At 35.2% G+C, this 19424-nt stretch overlaps 1 long non-coding RNA gene across 1 annotated transcript; it reads right to left on the bottom strand.

Annotated features, from left to right (window-relative positions):
- Positions 1-12178: 12178 nt before the first annotated feature.
- LOC142408745 (uncharacterized) lies at positions 12179-19129 on the bottom strand. Its single transcript, XR_012775399.1, has 4 exons — positions 19108-19129; positions 14115-14178; positions 12695-12756; positions 12179-12448 (listed from the first exon to the last, which is right to left on the bottom strand). It is a non-coding gene; the product is annotated as an uncharacterized LOC142408745 (long non-coding RNA).
- Between the last annotated feature and the right edge of the window lie 295 nt (positions 19130-19424).

The raw sequence follows: 19424 nt of genomic DNA, 5'->3' as shown, positions 1-19424 counted from the left end.
GAGATTGCTTACTGATAACAGATGCAAATGAAAGTTCACTGCATCCCAAATGGAGATATCTACATGTCCTGGTTTCAGCTGAGACAGAGTTAATTTTCTTCGTAGTGGCTGGTATGGGGCTATGTTTTGGATTTGTGCTGAAGGCAGTGCTCAAACCCAGCTCCTCCAAAAAAGCTGTGATGAGAATGGAGGCCAAATATCTTGAGCTGTGTTTCACAGGGAACTGTATAAAATATGCTGAATGACCTTGCTTTAATGATATGATAGCTGAACAGGATTTAAGGGTCATTTGTAGGTACAGAGGGCAGAAAAGACTGCTAAAATGGTGAATCAGCCTTATCTCCTGCCTAGTCATTATTGGCTTGCAGTGTGGTAGGATCATGACAGAAATAGCATCACGTTTGGGCATAGGAAAGGATAAACTGATGACATGATGGATGGACAACCATGCTTTTGTGTCGAGTCAGAGAAACTTCAAACATGCTTTTCAGAACATAGAGAACTGGTCATAATGATGGAGCATCACTGATGGGACTGTGCCCACCTTGTAACGGAAAGGTTAAGCATCTGAACAGAGATCAAGTAAAAGTAAGTTTGCAGGGCTACGAATACTTGACAAGAAATTTGTATGCAAGCAGTTGAAAGAGAAGGAGCAACAGAAGAAGATGAAACAGAGCAACAGTGCAGAAAGCTAATTCTAGCAGCATCTTTTTGAATCAGAGAGAGGTCACAGCCACCAAGTCTAGGAAGGAAATTACACCACTGAAGACGCAAGAAGATCAGGGTTTAGCTGCAAGTTTCCAAGTGTGAGAAATGAAGAAATAGCAGATCTTGAGATGCCAATGTGAAATAAATCAGCAAGATCCATATACACAGATCGAAGCACAAAACCAGTCAAAGGTGAAACTGAGATATCAGGCTTGAGTGGCCAGAAGGGTAAACGGGAAATATCCACAACCTTTCAGAGGGAAGAGGGGAGACCATGAGTGTAAGGCTCAGGATCTCCACCCTGTTGGTAAAAAGTTTTGATCGACTGATTACTGGCATGTCAATATTTCTAAGGTACCTGTCATAACAACCTAGTATGTTTTACTACTAATACATTATAATAAGTTGTAAGGTTGCAGATTCAGAAGTCTAGAAACATCAGAAAATATTAAAATATTGGCTCAACAAAGAAGTCATACAACATATATATATAAGCAAGTATATATGTATAACGTTATATTGTTTATATAGTTCTAATTTAATTACAGGAAGAGAAATAGAAAGTTGGTACAGACATGAGAAAATCTTACATTAGCAAAACAACTTTAACTTCTGGAGATTGTTTAGTTCTGCAGTCTTGCAATAATTTCTTCTGATTTTTTTTCTTCCTCCTATGAAATAAAGTATAATAAAAATAAAACACACAGCAGATCTTGAATTAAAGTGATTAAAGTGTTGCTCAGGTTTTGCGAAAGTAGCAATTTTTATTTTGACATTTCCAAATATATCTCGTTTATGCTACCTTGTTATCCTGTAAGGTAAGGTCATTTTCACTTCTTCAGCCACTCCTTGTATAAGATCTCATTGCTATACCATGCAGCAATATTTTAATGACATCTTGGAAACTAGATAAATAAATAAAAGTAAATTAAAAAACCCCATGTATTCTCTTTCTAGATCTCTACTTTCTTTATGGTCAATCTAGTTTCTCAGCATTCATACCTTAATAGGATTTAAAGAGAGTTAAAAGACTGAAACAAGTTAAAATACAATCACCTATAACTATACCAAAGCATATCTCAATGTATGCACATATAAATATAGATATTTTTAGCTTATACAGCTCTAATTAAATTAAAAACAATTTTTATCAGCATGCATTTTGGAGTTTGCTGATTCTGTTTCTGACCTGAATAAATACATTAATTTTAAATTTTACCATCAAAGCAATTCCTAGTGGAATAATTGCAATATAGCATGCAAATTATCCTGAGAACCCAGCCAATATAAATGCGAATTAACAGAGAATAAATCCTTTATAATCTTACAAAGAGTGTGTCTATGACCAAAAGACCTTAAAGCTATATCTGTCTTTTTTACTTTTTCTTATATATTTATATTTGATGGCAAAGTATAAGTAAATATTTCCTAAAAGGAAACAAACATACAGTACACAAAATCTTAACTGGTTATGAATGACTAATCTATCCCTGTAGAGTTCACATTAACAGCATAATACTGAAGTTACTGAGCACTTTGAAGCCTCATGAAGCTAGGGGAGAGCGTTAATGCTTAGCATCACTTAGGGACGATAAAACAGAAGTCAGTTCTTCCAGTGTATACCTTCACACTAAGTGCCAAAATCAAATATATGCTGTAATGTCCATACACATTCAGAATGCCAGCATAGAGTTCTGCACTAGGTAAATCTTGCTTAGTGAGTCAAAATAAAGATTTAAACAAGATATTTAAGTGCTCTCCACTCCAGGTGCTGGTCTTTGCAAAGGATTAATGCATCACCACTGATACCAAAAGTGCTTCTGCATACTGACTCAACAAGCTAATGATGCAGAAAAGATACACTTGCCAAAAATTATATAGGATACTGATTTCAAGATGTCTAGTATGGATATATAGAGCCTGGCAGGCAGACATGAGCACTTTCTGCCTATGTTCTGAGTAAACCAGATGCCAGCCGCCTTGAAACCAAACCCTATTAGCCTCAGTTAGCACAACATTGAACTAATAAATTGAAACTTGAGGCTAGGTATAACTTTTGAACATCTTAGTGGGAAGCTTTTTTTGTAAGCTGTCGCTATTCCCAATCTTCCTCTCACCATGTATTTGGAGAAAAGAGTTTGGATCTACATTTGTAAATTGAAAAGATGGCCCTATTCATTAGCTTCCAGTAATTCAAGGGAAGACATCTCAATCTCAGTCTTGTCAGTCCAGATGAATGCTTAAATTCTTTAAGGCAGAAATACGGTCCTCTCCTCTCCATTTCCTTATTTAAGCTCTACCATGTTTACAGAAAGCTATAAACATTATACCACAATTAATTATCCAATCCTGGCCTTAGGGTCAAACAATACCTGAAAAATCTTGTTTTCTGTGTCGATCAACATAAAAGTCAGAGTTAGAGTAGGTCTGAAGGAGTTAAAGCTAAATTCCTCTTCCAAGTCATAGAAGTCAGCTGAAACCGAGTTTTAAGGCTCCTAAGTCATTCTGAAAAGTGTGACCTATATATTTATCAACATATATAACAAACAAATGAAACGCTCAGAAGACAGACCATATCCAGGCAAACCTGAATGTAGCAGAGATATCTGTTTATTTTGTAAGGTTTTTCTTCCGATGTGATAACAAATACAGTAAATATTCTGAGCTCTCTAGTGGGAGTTGTGCTCAGATGATAAATTGTTTTCATTGGGGCAATTATGAATTGAAGACCTGTTGTTTCACCCATCATATTATTATTAACTTGAGAGAACATGAAAACAGCTTGTGCGCTTTTGTACACAGGCCACCCCTACTTGGGGGGGGGGGGAAATCGCCTTATTCCTCTGCAGATCTTCAGATTTCAAAGGTGCTTGAAAACAAGACAAAGTAACAACTGGATATCTGTTCTAGTAAACGATTTCAAACACAAAAGTATATCACAGTTATTTAACTTAATGTATTATGGCTGCATTCACAGGAGCGTACAATCTTACTTAACATCCCTGAACAATTTTTCTATAGATATTTTAGACTTGGTTCTGAATTCCTAATTACCTGGCTAAGCCTGCTAAAGCAGCCCATAAAACTCCTTTTAGGTTTAAGACTAGGGGATCTGGCTACTTATCTGAGGCAGCTGATTAAAAGATTAATGGCACCTACTGCATCAGAGGAAAGGAACAATTAAAGCTGGATGCCAGGGTTTTCCAACATGGCTGTGGACTGCAAGAACTGCAAATAGTGTCAGACATAGTATAGTGCTATACAAGAAGAATTCATTCCTAGGTGTTGCCAGTAGTTATATATTCACTGCAAATGTCAACACAAGACTGACATGTAATGGTAGTAGTACATTTACTTATTTAAAAAAACCTGTATTCTGAGTGAATCTGCTATTAGTAAACTACACAGACAAGATTAAATCACTGATACTGCAGTTATCTGCATGAGCGTTTGATTTAAAACACAGGTATTCCTTTGCAGTCCATGCAACTGCGCATAGGTAAAGAATGAAATGAACCTAAGTATTGACAAGTTTGGATCTTTTTATTACTTTAAAAAATACCTCTTTAGGACTTTAGAAACGAATACCATAAAAAACAAAAGGAAAAAATGTAAGAAAAAGCTATATTTTCATCTTGCTTTAACATCAGAGGACCAACATAAACCAGCTAGATCTATCTTCAGCCTTGAAAAGTAAAAGTATAAACCGTATTCCAAGAAAACTCAGACTGTTCTTCCTTTGTGAATTTCAAGATATGTTTCTCATCCCCAGCTAACTTGTTAGCTTTCTTTTTTTCCTGTTTGCATTGAAAGTAATTTCATCACATCTGAGTTTTAATCCTTGCCTAATTTTGATTCGTATGGTAAATTCTTTTGTTTTTCATAAATACTTCTGCTGTTTTAGATATGAACTCCCTCCAGGGAAAGGACTACTGTCAAGTGATTGTCATTTGTTCTGCGAGACATTCTTGATGTGATGTCCTTCAAAGTAGATGCAAGAACATAAATTGATTGGTGTTCATTAACATGCATATTGTCATTTGTCATATGTTTTGTTATCATAACTACTCTAAAGAGTCCCCCCTTTTCTATGGTAGGCTTTATTTCAGTTTAATATTTATTCTTTAGGTATTCTTTCTCTAGCTCAGGAATGTTATCATATATAACTTTGTATCTTAGTGATATGTATATTAAGTTTATGAATTTCTTTGCATTTTATCTTCTGATAATCATGAGCCATTATCAATTAACTTTCTTAAATTGTATCTAACTATTCCTTAGTTCTTCCTATTTAGTAATACAGACTAAATCTTTTTGGGAAGTTTTCTTTTCTGTTCTGTTTTTTAAGATCTTAATTTTCCCACATAACTGAAATTCATACTGAATAAAATTGTGATTCAGTAAGCAAGTAATACCACATTTTTCTACTTAGTGATATAAAATAGATATTGAATATGTTTTTAAATGAATTAATTAATATGACTAATTAAATGATCTTATTATCTCAACAGAGACTAATTCCATAGATGATAGTCCCATATCCTGGTATTCTCAGGAAAGTCTGACCTTGATAAACAATCAGCAATACAAATGAATGTACACAGAGCTGATGTCCCTTAATGCTAGAAGAAAACCTACCTTATTTTATAATTCTGACAGAAAGTTATTTTATTCTTTTAGAAAATGTCTCATTCCTGCTAAAAACCCACCACCACCTTATTTAATCCAAATAAATTCATAGACTTGTAGTTTATAATCAGTGAAGTGTTGGTTTTAAACCTACAGAGGAGATTAAAGACACATAAAATTAAAGCTGCAGAGATGTAATTCAGAGGCCTTATAAATTAAGATTCTATTAGGACCTTTTCAGATTTAAATTACATTATTAACATGTTAGATTATACTAAAATGTATTGCTAAATGCAATTGTGCATATGCACTCTAGTTCCCATTTATATGCTAAGAAAATATGGTTCAAAATACTTTCATTTTTTCTCCATTCTTCTTACAAAAGAGATTTTTGCTCATCTCTGCAGCATTGTGAGAAAGGATAGACAAAACACTAATCAGGAAAGAGAAATTTGGAGAATTCTGGACTCAACTACTGTCTGAGATCCTCACCTCGTAAGTGTGAACTACGGCAGGTGAGATGTCTCAGGAAAGCGGGCTGACAAAATACTGAGCTCATGCTAGAAGTGAGACTCAATCATAAGCAAAAAGTTCAGGAACTGGGAGATTCATCTGGGATGTCACAAATTGCAGGGAAGGATAAAAATTATAGGAGAGTCAGGTTAGTTCAGGGAATGTGGATTTAAACTAGTCTGGTTAGATATTTGGAAAGCCATTTACTTTCCCTATATGTCCTCTAAAAGGAAAAGTAAACATCTTGATATATTCGGTGATTTTGCTAATAGTATTAATCTGAAGTTATTCTCTTTATTCTTCATCTAGACACTTTACATGCCCTACTAGGCTATTTCTGATGTCCTGAAAATGTTTCTTTATAGTAGCTGTAATATCATTAGGGAAATTATATTCTTTATAGATAGAAAATACTCATAGATGGTCTTTATCTTATTTTGTTATTCATATTTGGATGTCCTTTTTAGGACTAGATTCATACAAACTATAAACTGAGTTTGGAAAAATTTGCACAACAAATTGGTGAGGGAGATGGAGGAGAATTTGCTCTAAAGAAAGAAAAAAAAATACTGAGATGGAGTATCTCAAGAACAAAGCACAATCTGTTTTGTGACTCAGTAAAGAGCAGGAATTCTTTAACATGAGAACAGAATCAAAATAGTAGAGGTAATAAACTTCACCACGTGTAAATTTATGTTACTTCCTGTCAGGGCTAAACATAAATATATTTTAATTCCCGGGCATTAGCTCATGCTCTTATTGTCCTCACTGCTTCCAAAATTTTCATAGCTTCCAGTTGGATCTTCTCTTAACCTTGCTATTAGTCTCCCATTCTGTACACACTTAAAACTTTCATTCACTTCAGGAGGAAATCTTGCATATCAAGAATGAAAAAACAGGTCTTCTTCCAAATCCCTTTTCCAGTGGTTTTAGCTCCTTTCTCCTAGATGTCTCTGGAAGGGATATCTTCTAGATGACCCTTAAGCCCAAAGTCAGTTCAAGTCCTTCATTTTAAGACCTCTTTTGTTCTCTTAGGATAGAGAGAGATTTCAAAAGTGACCCACAAATTATTATATATATAAAATACTATTCTTATATTTAACCTTTTTTTCTTTAATCCCAAAAGATTTGGAACACCTCCCAATAGGACAAGTCTCCCAGATGTTCTTAGGATGAAAAACATATTTGTGACATCTTGAAGTGTGTATTTATCAAGAGATTAAAATAAAGAAGTAAATCTGTGAAAAGGTGTCTGTAATCTTACCCGTGTTTTCTGTGTTGAGACAGCTAAGAGCATGTGTAAATATAAGTGTCCTATTCAGCAAGCATCCCTTTTTTCTGTGATACACTTTCACTTTGCCAACCTCCTCCTCATTAAAATCCTTGTAGGATATGATTTCTGAGTCATACATCATCAAGGTTCAGAACAAAGTGTTGTAGCATAAAACTCAGGAATGTGGTTCAAAACAAAGCTTGACATTTTGAAAACTAGCAACGTGTTAGTTTTATAAAAAAAGCAATGACTTAATCATCAAAAGGAAAACATTCTCTAGGATTCAGAGAACCTGATTCAGTTCTCATGATGTAAATGTAGGGATGGAAATGGGAAAGTCCAATGATGTCAGCAGAATAACAGTACTGTAAAAATCAGTGTTAGATGAAAATGTTACTCAAAACTGTGCTGCTTGTCATATCTTCTAAGATTTAGCATTGCAACCATGATCCTGTTTTCAAGTTCCTCATATTAATGAATTAGAGCAGAATGGAAGGCAATATAGACATGCAATTAATAGCAGGAAATGCTCAGGTATAGGAAATTGGTGATGAGCAAAAAAAAAAGTGAAGATTTGATCTCATTGAAATCTCTCCTTTCTTATATGACTTCCTAGTCATTTCTGCCTCTAGAATAGTCTGTTTATGCTTTTCTATTCGTTTGTTTGTACCATGTGCTCTAATGGAGATGAATAAAGTATCAAGAGGTTAATGAAAATGATGTGGACTACTAAAAGTACATTTTAGTGAGAGTAATCTAATGTAACACAGAAATACAATTCGTGAATGATTTTCTTCAACACTACATACACGAAGACAATATTAAACTGTTAAAGATGGCAGTAACCTTTTCTATTTATTATTACCCATATGACTAATTGTTTAATAGGTCAGGCAAATTAAAAAAAAAAAAAAAGTTATTTCTCCCAAGAACAGCTTTTGCATTGGACCAGTATCCCAGGCCATCCAACATAGCCATGTCCTAAATTGCATTAACTGTCAAGCTTTATTATAGCTAGTTAGTAAAAATAGCACAAAAGAACAACCCTGGAAAATAGAAAATATAAGTTCTTATTCTTTCTGACATAGGCAATTGTAACATACCTAGAATAATTTTAAAACATATTGAAATTATATTTAAAGCATAAATAAGTGTCTGTTTCTAAAGCTTAGCTGAATTATATTTCAAATCTAGTTTAGATATCCTCCAAGAAAAAACTTTGGTATAAGTAAGCTACTTTTCTGAATCCTACCAAAGTCACCAAGCATAGAGGCATTAACCATTACAAAAATTACTTAAAAACTTGCAGTAAAGAGGGACATTATTCATATCGATCATCATGCAGCTACACCATTAATTTCGGGTATTCTTAAAAGTGACTGCATTCAACTTTGTAGAGGCATACTGTGGCAGTTAAACTTCATCAACGGAAGAAAACCATCACCAGAAGTTGCTTCAAAAATAAAGCCTATCCTGGAAGAAAAGAAATACACATGCCTGTGTGAACTATATAAATAAATATTAATAGTTACCAGGAAAACTTTTTCCCCCAGTCAGATTATCTTTACATAATTGTCTTTGCTATTACTTAAAATGCTAATGAAGTGAGGTAATTAGCACCATCCACATTCCATGTATAGGGTGATAAAAGATTCTCATCTCAGTCACTAACAAGACTTTTTATGTTAAAATTGCTGAATCTTTTGAAGCAGATTGAATCATTATTCTCTTAAACTCCAGATGGCTACCTTCCCATTAAGGTATTTTTCTTTATCACTCTATTATGCTACAGCATGTACTGGCAGATAATGACTATTTACCTTTTTCCTTTTTTTTTTTCCAACTTTCATTTGTATGATTTCAACTGATTTTGCTGATAAAAATCTAAATCAATGTCACCTGAATGAATAGTTACTCTAATGGTTATTCTCTCTAACGTAATCCCATGAAAGAAGGAAACTAACCACAAAGACTTTCTCTTAAAGGGATAACCCCCCCCCCAAAGTCATGATATTATTCTCCATGCAAACAATAGCATAGTTGTCCTTCTGAGATCTGTTTTCTCTTCCTAACACAATTGTTGACCTACTGCCGAGTTTTATTTTGTTTTCCTTGTGGTTCAAGGGACCAAAAAAAAAAGTGTTGTATGTCATATCAAGTTATGTATTATTCCAGACCAGGAGCAAAGGCAACCACAAACAGAATGCAAACCATACTGTTTTAGAGGAAGACAACCTTAGCCACCAATGCCCACCTCCCACAAAGTCCTTCTACTCCCAAACTAAAAGCTACCGGTCAACATGCTGCTATAGCTTCTCTCAATTGTAAGGCAAAAGGATTATACAGCTCTTCCTGAAAAAAAAAAAAAAAAAAAATTAAAGAAATTACAGAAGGTCTTGCAATACTATGTAATAGCACCACCTGGTGACTTCAGTCTTGATGATAGGGAGAAAATAATAACTTACATTTTCAGCTGCATAGATACAGACACCTCTTCTTCAACTGCTAATCCCAGCAATCTTTATTTTAACTAATGTAGCTAATCTTCACTTATGTAAATTGATTCCAAATATAAACAAGGTTGGAATATTGTAAAAATCAGACAACAAGAGGTTTGAAATAAAGGATATGTACTTGTCTCCAAGAACCTTCTACATACATGTACCTAGGGACAACAAGACCTTTAGGAAAAAATGGATACTTATGCTTAATGCTATGACATTTTCCCCACTTGATCTTTGAAAAGAATTCAAGTGATTTATCTGACATAAATTAAGTGCACTAAACAGAAGATCAGTAAATAAAAATATATCAAGGCAAGTACCAAGCTTCCCCTTATTCCCTTGTGTTCCTTCAAATGCCTAAAACTCTGGGATATGTCCTTGTAATGACTTAACTGACAATCTGCATGTAGAATTTTAAGAAGGTTCAAATGAGAGGAAGAATTGATTTAGTGCAGAAGAGCTTAGCCTTGTATCTAAAGAAATGGGATGTTATAGGTTAAGTTCAGCAAGACGAGTAGCTTTAAAACGTCGTCATTATCACTTATTTGTATTGCAGTAGCACCTTCATAGCCTAGCCAAAGACCAGGACATATTGTGCTAGGCTAGCACAAACCATTAGTAAGAGAGAATCCTTGTCCAAATTACCTTATTAAGCAGGGCATTCATAGATTTAAAATCCAGACACACATGCAACTCCCATCTCATACAGATATACAGCATCAAAATGTATTTGTAACACTGTTTCTGTTTCTCTTTTAAAAAAAAAAATATTTGAACTAAGCTTTACAAGACAGAAATGTTGAAAACAAATGACTAATTAGTAAGATGGAACTATTCACTACATAAATTCTATGCTATGCAGAACAGAAAAGCAGAACTTCAAAATGACCTTGAACCTTTAGCTGCCAAAACACACAAAATATGTTTGAAGGTACAAATAATATTGGAAAGTACAAAATGATATATGAAAGTACAAAATGATATATGAAAATATCATCAAGACAATGTCTGGTTCAGACTATGTCTGGTTCAGACAACAGAAACATTCATTTCTCTGTATATTAAGTAACAAATATATAGGACAGAACATACTTTCTGATTAGGAGAATTCAGAACTTAATTTTTAACAAGATTTGAAAGTTTACAGAAGGCAAGCTTTTGGTCTAAGACAACTTCTCTTTAAAATATTGGTTTAAAAAAAAAAAAAAAACAGGATGAAAAAATTAGTTTAAAAATCATCTGTGAGCAGCTTTTATAGCATCAGCCACTATGTTTTTACAAAACAACAATGATCATAGCAGTAAAACCCAAGCATAGAAATAGGAATACTGAACAATGAAACTATATTCAGATTTTTGGAAAAGAATAAAATATTGGTAGCTGTCTGATGACTTGTCAAAGACTAACTCTATGAGTTAGTAATAGCTGAAAAGTCAGATCTGTGATAGCATAGATTTCTGAGGTTTACAAAGAAGAAATATTTTTTGTGAAATATTTTCTTTGACTCCTAAATTTCTGGAATCTTGAACACCCTATATAGGGGTGGGAGAGGCCGAAGTTTGTTGGTTTTGGTGTTCTGATTGTTTGTTAAACTTATGACTTTGATTTTGTGCACAGAGGAATAGAGAGCATATGAAAATAGAGAAACTGTAGAAAAAATTCTGCGAATGGAATGAAGGTTTTTATACCAACCTGTATATTTTATATGAACCTGGGAAACATTTATTGTTGTTTTAGCTATCCTAGAGTGTATTCTGCTTGGGCTCTATGTACCCTGCTAGAAGGATACAGGTTCCTTGTCAGCCCTGTGACACTTTGGCCATCCTGACATGGATGTCTTGGACACCCCAGGGCACCTAAAATGTCACTCACTACACATCTATGCTTAGGCAACTGAATCCCACCCTAACAAATAGCTGAACTTGACCTAAGGAACCTTTTCTCCCCAGGTTCTTGTAAGTCATGTTTGCTCAAACTGAACAGCAATAGAAAAATGAACGTATCAGTTGCAGTAGCCTGTCATGTTTCCATTAGTGGGAACAGATCATCATCTGGGTAGGCTATCATTGCTCCAGTGAACTCAGTGAAACTTTGATGACAATATATATGTACCACTAAAAATCTGCCAGGGATGTCTACTGGTTTATTGTTTACTCTCTACAGAAATAAGAATTAGGGAATAATGGCATCTCTCAGCTTGTATGATTCTAACATTCAAAAAAAAGGAGCACGATCTCATGCTACGCTATGTGGCAGGGCTTTAAGAAGCACAGGAAAATGCCTCAGCCTGAAAACAGCAGTTGGGACACTGTCAGATGAACACTAACAGCAGGAGAGGCTGGTATTTAAGATATATTAACATGTAAAGACATCTTAATCTAGAACAACTTTTGTCAGAGTGGGGAAAATCAGGAACGTCATATGGCAACCCTGAAAATAGAGGTAACCTACAAAGCTTGTACCATTAACTCTTTTCACAGACAAATACAAGAAGCAGCAGCTACTATGGATGAGATCCATGGTGCAACCATATAATTAATACTCACGTACCTGAAGTGCATCTTATATCCTCTAGTGTGAAAACACAAGGGATAACCCATTGCAAGAAGATAGCGTTGGGATCCTCTACGAAGTTCCTTATTCACCACAAAGCACGATGAAACACACTGCTGAGAATCCTCTACTGCTTAAGGCAGGGTGTATTGGCTTTGGCACACAGCTGTTTGAGGTCTGGATCACAGATGTCTTTTTGTAGATCTTCTGTGCCACACTGAACAATGGGCTAGTTTGGGAGTCATTATCATCTTTGAAGTCTCTGATTCTGCAGATAAATTAAAATATTTAAAAATAAAACATAAAGTTATGGACAGTAATATGAATAATAGTGTGACCAGTATGACTAGATCATGCTGCTCTTTCCTTTAATGAAATGCATGAAATGAGGAAAAACCGCCAAAGACTGCTTAACTGCCATGGACTACAGACCCGGAGTTCTTGTAGCGACACTTGAACAGTCAAGCTATTTTACTGAGGGACAAAGATGCTCCATGAGGAAAATCTCACTTACCTTCATCTCATGTGGACTTTAGCCAATTCCAGGGTACAGCTAATGCAAGTAGTATATCTTTTCTGTAGAAAATCGAAAATTTTTTAATTTTTTTTTTTTTTTTTTTAAGAAAGGGGATTGTGTTGATTAAATTGAATGCTACTGATGAAATCAGGGAGATTTAACCCTGCTGGATTTCTTGTCAGCTCAAATCACTTCATGAGTGTCTCGGAGACGGGTATGTGGTGTTCTGGTCTCCTGCTGTACAAGCCTTGGCTTGCGTCATCTCCCTGTGCTGTGGGACTTATACTGCACCTCTCAGGGGCTCAGCTCAGGATCTCATCCTTTATTCTTTATGATTGCTAGGGTCAAGCAGCAATGGCAAGAGAGGAAGAGTGTGAATGCATTTTTTAAATTTTCCCTTAGAGGCAAAGTTACTTGTCTCAAGTGGTGTGCCATTAAAAAATTCTAGCTCTTATTTATTTCTGTCACATGAAAATACCAGGCTAAATAAGTACAAAGGACCTTTTGTATACATAGTTTTATCAAGCAACAAACTGGAAATTAAGAGTCCTCTTCAAGGAAACACAAATGCATTTCAAGTCCATAAATACTTGCTCATCGCAGAATATAATTTACTCCAGCAACTAACCTAGAGTGGTTTTGGTCAAGACTACTTCCTTCCCAGAAACATGTAGGGTTTTTGTGCTCGGTACAATTTCGATTCTGATCTGTAGTTGTACTTGCACTTTGTGATTCTAAGCTACTTTTAAAATATTTTTTCAAAGTTCATGAGAAAACCAGAAACCTGTTATGCCTTCTTTACCTTCTGAGTATATATGTGCTTCTTGCTTATTTAATATTTTCACAAAATTGCATTATGAGGTTTTGTGGTGGTTTTTTTACCAAGTCAGAATATACATCAATTGGGATCTGAAAATCTTAACATTACTCAGGTGCATTACACCATATTTTCTACATCATTGACAATTTATATTTTCCCTTGAGACTATATTTTAGAAAGAAGCAAGGTCTTGAAGAATTCAAAATGTTCCAATGCATCCCTGTTTTATTCCAGAATACTTTTCTTTATTATGGAAAAATAATTGTTGATTTCTGGTTTTAATTTGACTAGTGTCATCTCCCAAAAAGTGGATCATCTACAGTTCCTGTTAAGTCTTTTCTTACCCTGCCCCGATCCCTCGACTCTCAGAAAATTAAAGAAATTTCCATCCATGGGATGTCAACATTTTTATTTGCTGACCAAGGCTAAACATAACTCTTTGCAATACTAAAAAGATCGAAGCACTTTAGACAGACACTAAGGCTCCCCCCCCCGCCAGGCTTTAAAGATTTTTTTATAGTTCTCTCTTTAATTTTGCAGTCTCATTTCAAAACTGTGGATGTTGGATGTTCGTGAACTCTTTAGTAATTGTCTTACCTGTCATGTACAATGAAGTATCTTTGTCTGCTGTCTTCCATTTGACATGTCCCTGTTTGTACTCCTAAAGATTATGTTCAGAGTTAGCCACATCTAATTTCATAAAATGTATATATAATGATTATACACATACACATATTGTACATAAATACATAATGCCATAAATCACTTCCATTTCATTACTGTCCCTATCACACAAAAAATACTGCTTATTTTTGTTTAAGATATATGACTTTGTGTTTGGCCATATTGTTTAATTGAGTCTATGTTACCAAAGAATAAGTTCAGCTGGTACGTACTTATTTTTGGTCATTGTCCCAGCAATTTTGATGTAATGAATAAACATTGCATGTAATTATTTTTATATATTTTATAGATCAGTGTGGAAGATACTGGATTTAATGGTGCTAAAAATAGACTGTTGAAGGATCTAACTGGAAACACATTGTTGGAGGAAGATTTCCTGTTATAATACCTATGAAAAATCCACTTAATGTATATTGATATTCTGTAGAGGTAATTTTTTAATCAAAATGTCATGCAAGAGTAACTCAAATCTCAAATGATTTGCAGAAGTCAACATCAACATTTGCATCTGTCAACTTACAATCTCATCAAAAAATACTAACAAATGTGTGAAACAGAAATCACTTCTCCAAACCATGATAGATATTAATCACACTAATCTCCTTTATTTATTACATTTAAAAAAAAAAGCATCTTCATAATGCTATCCAACAATTCAAGCTAACTGTTCAATCTTTATCAAGTTGATCCTGTTCAAGCTTTTCTAGTGTATAGTAGCACAACAGTGCTTTTGCTCGGTCCTCTGGCATTCTCCCCAGTGTTTCAAGCTTTGATAAATATCTAAATGATGTTCAATGGTTTTAATCCACTTGGGAACAGTTTGCCTAATCCCAAAGATTTAAAATTATAAGATTAAACTTTTTAAACTCCTTTCAAGTTACTATGGAATACAATGGATACAGTACTTGGATTTCAAATCTACAACAGTTCTTTGAGAGTAGCCTTATGTGTGAAGAAAAAGCCAAGGATCTTAATGAGGTTCAGCCAGCATATGAATCAGCCTATGATACGCTTATTGCAGATCATCTGTATACGATTTTTCTCTTTCCATCTTATTTTTATTTTCCTACTATGCTAATATTTATTTCCTACTTTTTGTTTCTTTTTTTGATTTGGGAAATACTGAATTTCACATTATGAAAGTTCAACATACACATATATATTAAAATTCTAGAAGGTTTTTGCTCAGTATAAGGAATAAAGTATTTGGTTTTAATTTTTTTATATATTTTATTTTTATATATACTGTGTTTATAATCTTGCATATTTTCTTATATTTCATTCTATATTTTATTTTTGTTCCATATGTTAAGGAGAAAAATACAGATTTTTATGTAATAAAAAGCAACACAAATTCTAGCCCGTAAATTGGAACAAGTCCAAACTGAACTTTAAAAGCTTTCAAACAAACAAGCAAACCAAGAGACTTTTTTAACAGCCAATTTCCATTTTGCATATATTTATACTCCCTGATTCAAGCTGAGATTGGAAGTAAAAGTGCTGAAATATCACAACAAAGCTTATGCCTGTAGCTGTTCCAGCATGACCTGGAACAGTAGGTACCAATGATTTTGGGAGAGAGCCTATTCTCATGAAATCAGTTCAAGTCAGTTCTCAACATTTAGTAAGCTCATAAAGTTCAGAAAATGTATTTCTATTTTCCTGAGCATGTGTCTGAAGCAAATCTTTTCAAGTTTTTATATTCTCAAGATTTAGAGGCCTCCTGGCCCCAGGGCAATCAGAAAGAAGTGTGCGGATGGACAAAGACATTAGGAACTTTTCCTTTCCTGGTGCTTCATGCTCAGTCCCTCAGAAGGGGGCGTTCCCACCTGCAGCTCAGACAGGGCATGCAACCCTCACAAGGAGGAATAATTAGGCTGTGTAATTCATTTTTCTTCTGTTCCCTAATAACAGGTATTACCCTACCAATTATTTGGAGCTGTGAATATCCAACCAACCCAACCCAATTCTAACAGCAAACTAGCAACCGACCAAAGGAAGAAGGGGTTGGGGGAAGACATCTACAACCAGTACAGAATGAGGCATCTCCAGCTATCGTCATAAGCATTTTGGGAATATCTTCAATGACAGTTTTTCTCTCTTCTTCATACCCACTGTTACTAAAACAGCAAATCTGTAAGGCACGAGATGCAAGAGCACCTGCTTCCAATAGCCTGGAAATAGACTGCTTCTCAAAACTCAGCCGAACTGGAACTTGTTGCAAATCTGGTGATATGGTAAAATACTTTTCCGCTCCGATCTTGTCATTTCACACTATCAAATTAGCTTAAATTAGCTCATGATAGTGGAGAAAAATTACATTCTCATGATCATTCAGGCCCAGATTATGCCCATTTGGGACTCTCCACTGACCACAATTTTTAATCACATGGAATCTTGTTAACATCTATCCCAGTATCAGCTGTCCTCCCTGAAAGCATAAAGAGTAGATAGTAAAAGTGGTCTGGATTGCAGCATGCTCAAGGCATCCTAAGGAGCACAATTTAGACAGAGCAACCCTTAAAGGCTAAACTTAGACTGATCAGGAAGAAAGGCTAGAAAAAATGTGTAGAAAGATAATGTAAGTGACTTTCAAGTCACCATATGTTTTTTCAGAGTAGCTGAGAGCTGGCTGCTGAATATCCTCCCAGTTTCACTGATAATATCACTGATAATATTCAATTTTTCCAGGATTTGGGGTAGGGATCAGCAGGGGGGGGGGTTGAGGGGGGGGGGGGAGTAGAGAGGAGGTAGTCTTTCAGATTATTTTCTTTGAGATAGCTAGGACTTTTTCTAAGTGGAGAAGTTATTGAGAAATAGGGTAAAGGTGTGATTTTGGATTGCATTAAGTATTCCTCACTGCCTCCCTACCTAAATGCTCTTAAATTGCACCTGGTTTGAATCAGATGCATTGCATGGTGCGTGCCCAGTCTGGCTTGGAGACATGGCTGGAGGACTTCTGAGGAGGAAGGGGGAAGGATCACACTTCGAGCTGTGGGGAGCCAGGCCACAGCTGTACCACCCCCTCCTCTGCTGCAGGTCTCCCTCAGCCGCAACCGGTAGCATGGTGCAAAAATGATCTGAGTAACAAAAGCCAGAAATACTATTGGTGTGAAAGAAGAATTGCTCACCAAAAAAGTTAGTAAAGAATAGTTATTTCAGGCATATTTACTTGCTAGGACAAAACCTGCAGAGTTATGAAGTTTCATAAAACAAGTAACTAGGAAAAAAAAAAGCTAAATTGCCAAGCTCTCAGCATACGGCTAAATTAATATCTTAACCATAATAGACAAGCTCATTCACTAAAACTTAACTCAGAAAATAAACAACCAATATGCAAACGTACAGCACAGAAACAAATACACAATATCACAAGCTGAATACACTCATCAGGTAATGTCTATGAGTTTGGAAGACACAGGAAAGCAAGAGTAAGACAGTTACTGAGTATTCAGAGCACTACCTGCCAGATAAAAGCAAAATAAACTTGCTTTGAGGACATCTCTAAATTAATGAAGTGAGCTTTTCCGGTTTACTTTAAAAAATAAAATAAAATTAAAAAAATATTAAAATGTAGTTTCTTCCCCTAACCCATCTGCCATATAATCAGATTCTGTGGTCATCACACACAGATTCTGTAAAATCAAAGTACAGATGGTGGTTTATTACAAAATAACATAGGAGGCTTAGAATAGATGATACATTTGGTCATTTTTGCACATAAACTCCCTGATTAAGTATGAAAAATGTGAACATTTGTTTATCTTGGAAAAACTGCTATTACTTGTCAAGCATGACCAATTAGGTATTTCTAAACTGTTATCCATATAATTAAGAAAAACAGCCATCTGTAAAGTCAGAAGTTTGCATCTCTGTTTTTTGTGTGTTTGGTTTGTGGTTGTTTCCCCCCACCCCCTATTATAAATGTAATTTCTCTAGTGTGATTTACTCATAAAACAGTAACAGAAAAAGCACAGAGAATGCTGATTGCAACAGATCTATGGAAATTTCCTTAATTTTTCTTTCCTTGTCTTTTTTTGTTTTCTCCCCTTTTAAAGACAGATGTTAGCTGGAAATAAGGAAAGAAAATAAGGCAGCTTCTAAGAAATATTTATATTTTTCATCCTCTGCTGCACTTAAGGGATGCACAAGACCTAGATAACAACAAGGAAAAAATGAAAGCTTGTTTTAGTTTTCACTGTTGCTTGATTGAGTTTCAAAATTGAGAAAGGAAAAAATGCCATTTACTTCTAGATGCTCTATGGTTAAGGCAAAGCTTAGCCATAGAAATATAGCAAGCAAGACTAACTGCAGTTTAAATTGATGTAACAGTGTCTGTTATGCAGGTGGGATAAATAAAAAGACTTTTAGACCTTTTTAACACAGCATTAGAATTAAGGTGTGGGTTAGGGATGCTCTCTCTGTATACAGTTTCACCAACTCAGAGATTCTCTTAAGAAACTTAGGAAAAAAACCAAACCAACTTGTATCTGAAGGTGTAATAGGCACTGATATGAGAAAAAAATCGTGAAACTAAGTCTGAATGCTCCAACACCACCCTCTATAACCAGAGCATTCTCACTGGCATTCTTTTTGAATCAGTTCAGAGGACAACTGTGATTAGAAGATAGGAGGCTCTAAGAGAAGAATCTCCATAGTTATAAAAGGATTTAGTAAGGCCATGTTACTGGACATATAATCACAAAATCATAATTTAGGTTGGAAGGGACCTCTAGAGGTCATTTAAGTCATCTCCTTGCTCCAAGGTTGCTCAGGGCCATATCCACACAAGTTCCAACTATTTCCAAGGATGGAGATCCAGCAACTTGAGCAACCTGTACCTGTGTTTGACAACTGTCTTGGCAAAAAACAGTAAAAGAAATACAAACACACTAACTACACAAACCATCATCACTCCTTGTATCTTCCTTGTTACCTCCCAGGTAACAAGTGATAGGACAAGAGGAAATGGCCTCAAGTTGCGCCAGGGGAGGTTTAGACTGGATATTAGGAAATTTTTCTTCACCGAGAGGGTTATCAAGCATTGGAACAGACTGCCCAGGGAAGTGGTTGAGTCGCCATCCCTGGAGGTATTTAAAGGACGTTTGGATGAGGTACTTAGAGACATGGTGTAGTGGTGGTTTTTGGCAGTGTTAGGTTTATGGTTGGACTCGATGATCTTAAAGGTCTTTTCCAACCTATATGATTCTGTGATTCTGTGAT

This window comes from Mycteria americana, chromosome 4 (genome assembly GCF_035582795.1).
Source record: "Mycteria americana isolate JAX WOST 10 ecotype Jacksonville Zoo and Gardens chromosome 4, USCA_MyAme_1.0, whole genome shotgun sequence".
Taxonomy (NCBI): Eukaryota; Metazoa; Chordata; class Aves; order Ciconiiformes; family Ciconiidae; genus Mycteria; species Mycteria americana.
Note: the sequence above shows the minus strand (reverse complement) of the source record. Positions and strands in the feature narration are given on the sequence as shown.